Source organism: Terrapene carolina, unplaced genomic scaffold (genome assembly GCF_002925995.2).
Source record: "Terrapene carolina triunguis isolate 2854851 unplaced genomic scaffold, T_m_triunguis-2.0 Scaffold58, whole genome shotgun sequence".
Taxonomy (NCBI): Eukaryota; Metazoa; Chordata; order Testudines; family Emydidae; genus Terrapene; species Terrapene triunguis.
The window spans coordinates 27,729,323-27,743,165 of NW_020664409.1; positions in this window are offsets into that span (position 1 = coordinate 27,729,323).

A 13,843-nucleotide genomic window follows, 5' to 3' on the forward strand; every position below is an offset into this window, starting at 1 on the left:
TTTGAGACCCCTGTTTTAATCTCTCCTCCTTGGGAAGCTGTTCCATACCCTTAATCACTTTTGTTGCCCTTCTCTGTACCTTTTCCAATTCTAATATATCTTTTTTGAGACAACATTCAAGGTGTGGACGCACCATGGATTTATATAGTGGCATTCTGATATTTACTGTCTTAGCTATCCCTTTCCTAATGATTCCTAACATTCTTTTAGCTTTTTTGATTGCCACTGAATATTGAGCAGATGTTTTCAGAGAACTATCCACGATGACACCAAGAGCTTTTTCTGGAGTGGTAACAGCTAATTTAGACCCCCTCATTTTGTCTGTATACTTGGGATTATGTTTTCCAATGCGCATTACTTTGCATTTATTGACACTGAATTTTATCTGCCATTTTGTCGCCCCGTCACCCAGTTCATGGAAAAATCCTATAACATTTAATATTGAATTCTATTCCTGCAACAGAATTTCATGGGATGATTTTAAAAAAAATAGAAGGGTTATCATTCTAAATTAAACTCTACAGGCTTTTAGAGCAATTTTTATACAACTCTATTGGTTTGATTGTTATTTAGTTCTATAGCTTTTTTGTAGATGGATCGATTAAGAGTTCAGGTTTGTGCCATGAAATAGGGTACCAAGGCTTTTCTCTTGAATGACTGTGTCAGCAGCTGTTAAAACCCTGTATGAAGGTACTGACTCACTGAGGCAAGTGAAGCTCAATAACCAGGAACTAAGGGAAGCAGATAAGAGTAATTCTCTAGAGAGAGAGGGAACTGGGGTCTGACACAAAGAGGTTTCTGCAGAGAAACGCTTGGAACAACCAAGCTTAGTCTGATGTTTACATTTTGCTATGGTTGTGTGAATTGTCAATATACACAGTGCACATGAAAGTGGTACATTTGGACTAAATGCAATGTAAATAGCTTTTTATTCAGAGCAGGGTAGGAAACCTGCATACCATTGTGGAGGTAAAACCTAACTAAATAATTCAGATATAGGTTCAGGTCCACATTTCAAACACCCATAGGCTTTGGAGTCATTGTTCCAGTTTGTCCTCAAACAAAGAACACATAGTCAAGAGTGCCATAGTTGGAATCACAATTGAAACCCTGACTCATTGTATGATTTGGGGCAGAGTACTTAACTTTCTTGTGCCTCTGTCAATTCAGCTGGTAAACTGGGTAAGAAGCAGACCTTCACTGAAAAACCAGATGCTCCATCTGAGCTGAGCTCTCCCGAAAAAACACCGTAAAATGAACACATGCTTTCTTTAACGCTGCAAAACTAGTAAATAAAAATGTGCTGTGCTGTAAATGCAAATATAATCTCTGACAACCAATTACATATCGTGATTGTACATTGAAAAAAATAACACAAACAAGAAATACACAAATATTAAATCCGGTAGAACTAAGGGATTGTTAATTCCTAAGGTTTGGATTCCACAAACATTTAACCATGTGAATAACCTGTCTCACAAGTTGTTTCATTGAGTTCAATGGACTATTTGTACATAAGTGTTTATAAAATTGGGACCTAAATGAGCATCCAAAACTGGGAAGTTTATCAAGCATTATTCATCCATTAAAACCTGAAGCCAATGTGAAATGTCTCAATACATATGGCTGTTTGAGTGCATTTTGACTCTGACATGGTGTGCATTTCATCTTTCCCAGCCAACACATACACTAAGCAATGAAGGAATTTAACCAAGAAAATAAATCATATCCAATTCATCTGCAATATTCAGAGTAAAGCTAGGGATATTTCTGAGCAGATCAAACGTAGCCCTAATTAGAGCTGGATGAAATATTTCAGATGAAACTTTTTTTGCTGAAATATGCAAATTCGGGTGAACCAACCATTTTGTGAATTTATGTCAATTTCAGTCAATGCTTTTGGTTGAAGAAAAGTTTTGGAAATGTCAAAATGGTTAATTTTGAACTTTCTGAAGTGAAACATTTTGATTTTTTGAGCTAGATTCACAAGGGGACTTAGGCACCATTAACAAGCTTGGGAAGGAAGTGGTGCTGCCACCACCATTCTTTATAGCCAATAACCCAGTGGTTAGGGCACTCACTGGGGATGCAGGAGAGCCAGGCTCAAATCCCTGCTCTGGAACAGGGACTTGAATACAGGTTTCTCACAACGCAGGTGAGTGCCCTAACCACTGGACTATAGGGCATAAGGAAAGGCTTCTCCTTCTCCTCCTCAATTTTGTGAATGGTTCCTAAGTCCCCTTGTGAATCTAGCCCTTTGTTTCCAAGTTTCCTTTGCTCTTATTAAAAACCAAAACATTGAAGATGCCCAAAATGGAAACATTTTGTTTCAGGTCAAATGAAACATTTGGTCTGACCCACAACTAATTTTTTCTGACTTTTTCCATTTGCCAAAAATGCCCAAAAAATTGGTTTTGGTTTGATCTGAAATGATTATTATTAAGTTATTAATTATGTATTATTATTGTTATTATTGAATGCCCGGTGAACCAAAAAAGGAGTAATTCACACAGCTCTAGTGCTAATTCCCTCAGACAGACTACTATTTCCCTTTAAATATAAAGTGCTCTTCCAAGAAGAGTGCAGGGCCCTCTTTTTCTATTTATTTCCTCTTCAGATAGCATTGTATATGCTGGGCACAGAGATGTTTTCACACTGTGCTGGAACGAAGCCAAAAGAGGCTCTGCACAGCCCCTGCACAGCTGGGCTAAATCCTGGGAGCTGGGGAATGCTGGCCAATCAGTACCCCTCTCTCCCAGCAGGCCAATGGGTGCCAGAGACTCTCAGGGGGAGGAGCTACCTATTGTCCTTTGGCGAGTGTCTTCCTCTCTTGCTAGTGGGACTGCACCCCTTTTACTGCTGGCCCCATCAAGTTCACCACCTGTTGATGCGGGTGGGTGGCATTTTTGGAAGCGTCTATATTTTATGGAAGTCCACAGAAAATCAAAGCCAAATAAGAATTACTCTTTAAGAGAGTCCCATAAAGGGCTTTTGTTTTATTTGGGTTTGGGATTGGGTTTTTTTAATGTATTTTAGTTAAACTAAATTTTTAAAAAGAAGGCAAGTCTAGGGTCCATTCCATTTCTTAATCAGTTTGGAGTCTGGAAATCATGAAAAGACCAAAACAATCACCAAAATGAGCAACTGTTACTTTCTTTTGTTTTTGAATGTCTCTGCAGAGTACAACATAGTGATCATAGCCAATTCTAAGCCTTTTCCAGAACAGTCAAATCTCTCCTCAAGATTCATCTCCCTCAACTTCCAGTGCTGGCCTCCATGTAAATAAAGAACAGCTCCTGATCTTTAACTGTTTTAACAATGACTTCCGCAGGACTACTCATGGTTTGAGGTACTATTCAACATGAATAGGGATATCACAATTTCATCCTATAATACCACACCAGATGCCCATTACCAAAGATCAAGGTATAGGCTCACACAACTGTGGTTTTTTTCATATTTAAAAATATACTTCTTTGTTAAGCCCCCTCATTTTTTTTGTTCTGTCTCAACTATCTTGCTTGATCATAGGCTGCATCTTTTTGCCGTTTATAGACCACTCTGGAGTTGATGTCCATTATTATCCAGGTCACCCATGTGTGCTTTTCTCTTTCAGCATTGGAAAAATAGCCATATTTTTAAGACATGGGGCTCTTAAGCAACTCGATCCACCCACGGAGACAGTGCATGCAGTTATGCAGGCATTTTGAATATCTGACCTGCAATGATTTGACAGTGACATTCTTAATTCAAGTGTGTATGGGGGGAGTACAAGAAGAGAGGGTTTGGGACTCAGATTTTGTTCTACATCCAACTGTTTAGTATTTTCAATAGTTGAATTCTTATTCTTTGGGGAAGGCAGGTGTTTTTGCTCTCTTCAGCAGGGCATAACACTCCTACCTTTGTCTATTCATTCTCTTGCCTTGTGCATCTCTCACAGGATCATGGGGTGGATGTTAATGGAAACAAGATATTTATATTGTGTTGAAATTTTCTTGGTGAAAGCATGCTATAAATAAATTACCTTAAGGTACTTTGTATGTGATCTGCAGGTAAGATGCCTCTCTTGAGAAGCCCTGAACATCCATTCAATAGTTATCTTTGTTTCTTCACAACATTAGATTTGCATTCACAACCAAAGGTTTACTTTAACAGTCCCCCATGTTGCTACAAGGATTTGCCACCTCTAACATTCTGTTTCCAAGGCAACTACTGGTCTCACATTCCAAAAACTATGAGAGCTGGACACCTTGCTATTTGCACCTCTCTTCTTGAAAAGATTACAGCTCCAGTCCTGCAAATCTGCTCCCCATGGAAGGACCCTCACAGCCATGCAGAGCTGAACTCAGTGGAGTTCCATGTGGGTTTTATTCTCCACAGCCTTGCATTTTATGTAGTCATTATGTGCAAAGTGGCTGTAGAATGCTACCATTCTAATCTGGTTGTGTTTTACACCTATTTTGCAAATAAATGTAAATGACTACATAAGATGCAATGCTGTGGAGAATCAAGCCCTTAGTCTCTAATGATTTCTTCTTGTGATGCATCTTTACAAGTAAAGCTTAGCATTCACTTAGCATCCAATGTAATTTTTATCCTAGTAGAAGGAAATGTATACTCTAACTAAAATTCCATCTGTTGCTTTTCATTCTGTCACCATTCTGGAAAGAGAAGGTAATTGGCAAGAACAGGCTGGAATGGAAAACTTCAAACCTACTAAAAGCAAAACATACATTTAACATGTACTTGGAAGAAAGGTGGGGAGGGATACAACAATTTTTCCAGTATACTTCACCACCTGAAGTCCTGCTGGAAAAGTAAGAAACTGATTGTATAAGATATGCTCGCCTGGTCATACTATATGATCCCCTCTAAGGCCCAGATTCAGTAAGATAGCTAAGTACATGCATATGAGAAGTCCTAGAGACTTAAAGTACCTTGCTGAATCAGATCCTAAGTGCTGTAGAGAAAAGAGACAAAAATCCAAAACGTCTCTATAATTCCTGTTGAAACAGATGTATTATTTGTGGACTAATACACAACAGAGCTAATTCCCGGAGCAACCAGCAGGAGGTGCCACGATTGTGAGTCTGCAACCTTTTTACAGGGGGGTTTGGGGCACTTTATATAAGCCCTTCTAAAATTATGCTAATAGGATTTTCACATTTTGAATGACCCTGGGAAAATGGTATTGTAATAGTTTAAATACCTTAAAGGAAGGTGGGGGGAAATTTTGTGTGCTTAAAGGCAATGCTTTCCATTTTGAAAGTAGGATGTTATACCTTAACATGAAGGAAAGAGGAAACTCCATTCTAGTGTTTTGCTACACTATAAGAAGGGATCATTGGATATACAGTTTTGCTTTTCAGATTTAAAAGATACAAAGCTTATGTGACTGGCTTCCCCCTTCTCTTTAATCCTTTGCCACACAGATCTATAGATCCATTGTCCCACTTGAACTCACTATAAATGGGGAGTAAGCCTCTCCCATGAGCTACTTAATTTAAACACAGCCTGAAAAAAGGACTCCATAGCAACTCTAAGATGGCTTTTCAATTAGCTAGGAGGATTTATAATGCCTGTCCCTGCAACAGATATTCTTTTAATATATTTATTTATTTTGAGGAATTACATTGGAGGTAAAGAAAAGAGCAGTTGAAACATGTGAACTAGAATATAGCTTGAATAGCTACGCACAGCTAACTTCACCGGCTTCCTCTGTCTGTGACCACAGGACCCCAGAATACCCACCTCTTTAGAAGATGAGTTAAAGTAGCTGCTGTTTGCCTGACAAAAAGTTCTAAAGACTATCATATGAGATGACCAGAAATATACTCCCAAACAAAACCTCTTTGTTAACACAGAGTTAAACTTGTAACATGTATTTAATTAAAAATACTACAGTAAGAGAACACCATGGTTCTAGGTGAAGCACTCAAAAGTCAGAAATGCCAAAGTTAAGAGTCCACAACCTTCACTCTGCCACCTCATCCAAATGCATCCTAGCAGCCTCTAATTTCATTATCTCCTATTACTTCTCAGATGATGCAGTATAACATACAATGGATGGAGAATCTGGAGGCTTGATTTTCATACAGTGAACTCTCAAGCCTGCTTGCGTGTGCATTTCTCCATGCAGAGATGTAACCACGGAGAGAGATGAAGTGGATGTGTCTTTTTTTTTTCCTGTCCTGTTTATGTCTCTCACTGCTGAAAGAATAATTCAGTCACACTCCTGTTTCTTGTGTGTGCCATTGCTTTTTGCATGTGCACTTACTATATGTGGAGGGCAAATTTGGGATATTTGCATCTGCACATACCTGCACATGGGATATTTGCACCTGTGCCATAGGTGCCCTTTCTTAACCATGCACACACGCACGTGCAGTCCGTATGTTGTAAGCAGGGGTTAGAAGTTGCGAGCTCCAAAAACAAAACACAGGTTTCTAACACTTGTGGTAAAGGAGTAACAGCTGGTAACACTAGCGCATTGCTGTCCCCTTGTTGAACCCGCCATAACAGGGAATGCCACAGATACTACAGTAGCATGGGTTACACATGCACACAAAAGCAGGCATGCAAGTGGGCCTCTACATTTAAAAAATCAGGTCCTTAATCTCCTTAGGAGTCAACCTAGTGCCTTTCAGAAGAACTCCGTTCTCTTTAAAAAATATAGTCACTTTTTATTTTAATAACAATACAGACATTTTTGGGGGGTCACAATATATGAACAATGTGCCTTTAATATTAAATCCATTTTTGCTGATGTGTTGTGGTTTAGAACTAGGGAGGGCATTAGCTGTTGTTTTGGTTTCCTAGTCTTTTTTATATTAAGCTTCATCTTAGTTTGGTTCAATCCTTATTTTGTAAGTATGTAAATACAGACAATCCAGTGCCAATACTGCAGCTATAATTCTGGTCAAAATGAAACACAGAGCCCTAGGATATAAACTTCCAAAATAAAAATAAAAAGGATTGAAATGAAATCTGACATTGCAGCTCGTTAAACTGGAAGACTATCCATGATATTTTATTAAATATCAGTTAAGTATCTTTAAGCAAAAGAAGGATGACTTTTGGAAATATCATGATAGGAACATAGGAATGACCATCTGAAATCAGTCGCCAGCTAGTCCACTATCTTATCTCTAACAGCAATCAGAATCAGAGGCTTCAGTGGAAGTTGCAAAACACACGCACACCCCTGCAGTAGGCAGGTATGAAATCACCTACCCAGAGGAAAAGTTTATTCTTAATCTCCAATAGTCAGAGATTAATTTATGCTCTGAAAAATGGGGGTTTGTATCCTTTCCAAAGATCTTGGTTTTTAGTTTGAATATTTACTATTATAACTGTGTACATTCTTGTCATCCAGAGAAATGTGCAATCCTTTTCTGAATTCTATTGAACTGTTGGCCTCAATGATGTCCTATAGCAATGAATTCCACAGGTTAATTGTGTGTTGTATGATAGAGTATTTTCTTTTACCAGTTTTGAATTGCCACTTTTTACTTTCTATTATAAGAAAAGGTTAATAGAAGTTCCTGACCTCCCTTCTATGTATTATTAATTATTTTATATACTTTTATCACATCCACTTATTCATCTCCTCTCCAAGATAGATATTCCTAATCTTTTCAACCTCTCTTCACATAAGAGTTTTTCACTGCCTGTAATTATTCTCATCCTGCACTCCCTCTATTTTTGCTATATCCTTTTTGAAACTGGGTGACCATAACTGAACACAGTATCCCAAATAAGGTCACACCATTGATTTCTATACTAGCATTAGAATATGGCTTGTATTATTTGCCATCCCATCCCTTGTGTAGTTTAATATTTTGTTTGCTTAATAATGTTTTGCTTTTCTTAATCTTTGCTACACATCGAATAGAAATGTTCACTGAGCTGTCTGTAATGATGCTCAGTTCTTTTTCATAGGAACAAAGAAATCCAGTAACCTCTATCTGACAGTGGCTAGTATCGGATACTTCAGAAAAAGGTATAAGAACCCTGCAGTAGGCAGATGTGGGATAATCTGTCCACCACAGGTCTTTAATTGTTAGAGATTGACTTAAACCCTGAAGCATAAAGTGAAGGTGTTTTCCTGTGCTGGAAGAGTTAATTCAGAACATGGTAAGGTATATGCATAGTTTAAATTATTCCCTTCAAATGTGCATTATTTTGCAGTTCTCAACATGTAATTTTATCTGCCATTCTGTTCCCCATCCACCTCACATGGTTAAGACCCTCTGAAGTTCTTCAGTCTTGTCTACCCTAAATAATTTTGTGCCATCTGCAAATTTTTCCACCTCACTGCTCACCTCTTTGTAGATCATTCACAAATATATTAAACAATACTGGTCCTAGTATGAAACCTGTGGTACCCCTCTGTTAACTTTTTGCCAGGATGAAAATTACTATTCTTCATTTTCTGTATCTTAGCCAGTTTCTGATTCATAACAATATTTTGTCTCTCACACCATGAATACTTAGTTTGTTTAGTAGTCTGTTGTGAAGGACTTTGTCAAAAGCCTTTTGAAACAGACTGAATAAATTACAGCAACTGGCTCTCCTTTATCCACTATTCTATTGGCCCATTCTGAGAATTCTAATAGATTACGGAAACAAAATATTCCCTTATCAAAACCATGCTGGTTGGATCCTAAGATATTGTGATCTTCTAGATGTTTTACAATTCTATTTTTAGTTAGTTATCTTTTCAACCAAATTCCTAAGTACAGAAGTAAAATTCACTGGTCTGTGACTACCCAGATTACGTGTAGCACCTTTTTGAAATAAAGGTTTGCTATTCACCAGTCCTCTGGTGTCATACCTAATTTCAATGAGAGAATACATGTTTTTGCCAGGAGCTTGACAATTGATAATGAATGCATCATGGAATTATAGCCATTTGAGCCTTAGTTAATGATCTTAGCACATACTGTTATAAGGCAGCTCTATTTCTGTATGTACATACATAATTAGTACCTATTAGTTAGTAGGTAAGGTGCTAGTAGATGGCACTGAAGAATGTATAGTATAGTTCCTGGCTTTTTCAAGACCAATAAAACTGGTTACTGTGCAACTGCAAATGGCTTCCTGTTTGCAGCTCTTTACACATGCTGCCTTAGCTGACTGAATAGGGAACATTTGTTTTCAGTGCAACAAATCTCATCCTAAATTCTGCAGGGATGTAAAGATGGCCACAGATAGGGAAAGGTAAGCAGGTGCCAAAATGTGTGGTGTGGTGCTGCCCCTGTTTCCAATCTAACAAGCTTCAGTAAAGATGGCTGGCTTTATCAATATGTTTCGGGCTGTGGCTTTGCTCTTATATCTCCAGAGCTCCCCAGGCAGACTGTGTTGGGGTTTGCACCCTTCTTTCGAGAATGCCAAGACTTGGTGTTGAGAACATTCTTACAGAGCATTATTGCAGGATGCATGTGGAAAATGTGCCATCGCCTCAAATACAGTAAGAAAGAGAAAAACATAACAAGAATTCAAAATGCTTACCAGCTGGTGGAGAGGGAGGGACAGCATGCAGCAGCCAATTGCAAAATGGCCATGTTAGGGCCTTAGGTACTTTACTCTGCCAAATTTAAAGGACCAGCCCCCTGAAAGGCATCCACTAGTGGAAAAAATTCCACTAAGAGGCCTACCCTATACCAGGTGAAAATCAGTAGTGACCATGTAACAATGAAATTAAAAAGTTGCTATTGTGTAGCACCACTATGTTAACTTGAGATTTGTGGTAAGGAGCCATATGGCTAGTAGCCACCTAAATAAATGCAAAGGTCACACTTAATTACCAAGACACCCAGCATCTCCAAACCTCTCAACACACTGTGTTCAGAGCTGTCTAGGACTGAGCCTCGTTTAGCATATATCCTAGTTAGTCAGGTTGCTAATGGATTATTCTGAGAAGTGTTCAGAGCCTGTCCAGAAACTGTTGTGTTTTAATATTGGCTGCTGTATCGACATCAATGTTTTTCTCCTTTGAAATTCTGGAGAACCATGCAAGAGGATTGCATCACAGGGGCACAGTGTTGTGCAGGAACCTGTACCCTCAGGGTATGTCTACACTTCAAGCTGGAGGTGTACATTCCAGCTCGAGGAGACATATCCACACTAGCTCTGATTGAGCTAGAGTGCTATGGCCAGGCAAATGGAGGGAGGGTCCAGCTGTCCCACATACATGTCTACTGTCTCAGACGGGTATGTACAACACCTGGGATATGAAATTTAGGCTCTTGCTTTCGCCTCCTCCTCCTCCTCTTTCCTGTCCTATCATTCTCTTTTTGCCTCTGTTGAATAAGGGTCTGGCTTAGCTTCCAAGACAACTCCACCTTTGCAACAGTGCTGAGAGTGTCAACAGAAAGGCAGCAAAGAATAATGCCTTACACCGCCTGATGGTGATTAACATTTGCCATATCTCGGAGTGGCTGGTAAAACCACATGTTTGGCTTTTGTGTCTCCAGCAATGAGCCTGCAAGTGAAAGAAACTGAGACAGAAGCTACATTTTTGATTTTGCTATTCTTTTCTCCCCCTCCTGCATATGTTTGACTTAAAGAAACTAGGATCAGACTCCAAAAAACAACAGCTTCAGACCAGCTAAACTAACCTTTTTTTCCTCCCCAAAGGAACAGTTAATGCCATCAAAAAGACAGACAAACAAGATTTCCCTCTATAAATCTCTATACAGCTAAAAGGAATGGGAATAAGGTATATTAAAATAAAAGCCTTACTATGTACTTTACATTTTAAATGCTTTAACTGTTTTTTCTTTGTCTTTAACGCGTGGTTTAAAAGATTTTTGGTTGCCATTTATTCAATAGTTAGACAAAGTACATTAACTGGTTTAAAAAAAGCCCAGCACACGTGCCCAACGTTTTGTACTATTGATGTTTCATTGACATGCCTGGTTTGATAAATATGAGTAGTGTCAGAGTCAGTAGTTTCATTCAGTTTAATAAAATCACCCACAATATGTCCTGGGTGGTTTAAAGAGGCTCAGTCTATAATATGGTAGCATGTCTTAAATAGGGAGAGATGATTACTATATTACTGCGTAACGTTCCTGTAAACAAAAAAATAAACTTACTGTTGTAATGAATTTCATTTTTGTTTCTGATATTTACTTGGCCATGATGTGTGAGCCTGTTGAAATTTCCTAAACAAATAGCTATTAAAAAAGATGTTTAATGGTGATTGTTACAAAGAGAGTTGCCAGTTGACATATAACCCTAAGTCACACTTAACTCTTTAATATTGCAACAATGAACAAGAGTTCCATTAACATCTACTCCCTTGCTGGGCCCAACATACCCCCTTTTCAACACAAAAACAGTTATCTACTTGTTTGAAGTGTCCTGGTTAATATAATCGTTTGAAAAGGCCGTAGGGTCTATCTAGTACGACAAATACATGGCTAGTGAGAAATCAAAAAGGGACTAGAGATGGACAAAAAAGTAGCAGGTTTGGTTTTCCATATATTGTCGATGTGTGGTTTAGCTCAAAGTCCCGTTTTGCTTGAACCGCCAAGCTTTGTATAGGTTGTTTTACCTTATCATTCAGAAGAAAGGAAAGAGACATTAAGGGGTATAGACCCATCTTCATGCACAAGGATTCACCAGGACATATGTGAAAGTCTCAGTTCACTAAGACATATCCTTTGTTATTATATCTATTTTGAGAAAACAATTCTGCAGAAGCAGATTGGGTCTGATATCCCGGAACCCTTTGATCTGAACTGTGAAAATAACTTAAATTGTTTATTATATTAGATTATATCTTTAGCAATCCCAGTGGTATTGTCTGTGAATTTCCTGTAGCTGTGTGTTGCAGATGGGCATAAATATCAGTTTTATTTAGAGAGACGATGCCAGATAGCCAGCATTTTACAATCTTGCCTACAGCAAACATTGCAGAGAGACAAATGGAAGGGGAACAGCCTGTACAATTTCAACATCAAGGCCTTTGCTTGAAAAAAGTCCTGCTGTGAGCTTTATTTTTCTTGTTTTAGTTTATTATTATTATTATTTTTTTAAGGCTTTGGCATTATCAGTTTGGACTCAAATAACCCTCAGATCTATTGTTCTCAACTGGAAACTTTAAATCAAAGTTTAAACATTAAACAAAAAAGGAAATAAAACTAAAATTGTCTGTAAACTCCAGCAAGTCATGTCTTGTTCATTTGGTGCTGGCCAACTCCATCCCTTTTGACTCTGCTATCATTTTTATGAATCCAGCCCATTGTGTTGCATGGTACAGCACTGGCTTGCATGAATCACAACATAAAGTAATATACTGACTGACTGATATATAAATGTAGTCACTACGAAAGCTGCTGGGTACATGTACAAAATGTAACAGATGATTGTTTAAACCAAACAGCTCAATAAAAACAGAAGTATTCCCCATTACAGCTACCCAACCAACCCCCCTGGGTTCCTCCATCCTTCAAACAAAAGCCTGGGAAAGAGGGTGAGTCTTGTAGCATGCCCTAAAGGTCAACAGACTCAAATTCTCTTGGACCAATGGATAAAACAAATTCCAGAGTCAAGAGCTTTCCTTGACTAGCATCTGAGAACACCCAATCTGGAGCCCTGTGACACTTAATTCTGGGACCTGTTAATATGAAGTACCACCCATTGACCTTGGCTGTCTCACCAGTAGTGCCACTCACATAATAATGACCCAATCTATGCAGGGGCTAATCCAAAACCAAAGTATGTCAATATAAGGATTCCCATTGACTACAACGAGCTTTGGATCAGGCCTACAGGTCTATAGAAACCAAAGCTAACAACTTCAATTGTACTCACAAGCAAACAGCAAGTCAGTAAAGATGATAAAAAACTGGTGTAATATGTTCTCTGCAACTTCCACTGCCAAAAATAGGCAACTATATCTTACACCATCTAAAGCGTCTGAGTGACATCAGACAGAGTGCATTGCAAGAATCCCATATGGAGGCTAAAATGACGAGAGGCAGCATGGTCCAATGGATTGGTCTTATGACTCAGTAGACCTGGATTTCTCTTCCCAGCTCTGCTACTGAGCTGCTTTGTGACCTCGAGCATGTCATTTCACATCTCTGTGCCTGTGTTTTCTCTCCCATCCTTTGTCTATTTGAATTGTAAGCTATTTGAGGCAGCAATAATTTGTTTGTACCATCCCTAGGCACTCTTGTAATAGATATAATAATAACCAAGGTAAGAAAAACTGTGGCAAAAGTCAGATCTAAGAGAAAGTCATAAGTATCATGAGAAAAGGTTCTTTTTACCACCATGACCACCTGAGCTCCCAGAAACAGCTATTTAATTGTGGAATGAATCAAGAAAATTGAAGATTTCATCCTTTTCAGTCATATCTGCCTTATTCAATTTTGTCTATGCAATCAGATGATGGAAGATGGCAGATGTAGCCAAAATGAGTCAATGTCTACTTAATCTGCAAACCCACTTTTTCTGGGTTCAACAACTAACCAAACTATTTCTAAGCATCAGTGCTGGGGAGCGGACTCTTTCCAAGAAGGAAAATATAAAACCTACTCTCATTGTGGAGCAGCTCCAGTACAGTAAATAGAATCATATACTATCTGTCACTTCATAAGCAAAACCTGCTGCTGAGGGGAAAGAAAGATTGTTTGTTTTTGAGGTTTTCAAATCATTTTTCTTATTTTTTCTTTTAACCCGAAGAGATGCAAACCAAAATTTCCTTCCTGTCTGGAAGAGTTAAGCTAGGACATTTCGGGGCCTGATTCTCAGTTACTTCAGTTTAAAACAGGCATAACTCCACAGAGTTACTCCAGTGTAAAATGAGGATGAGAGAAGATTTTGC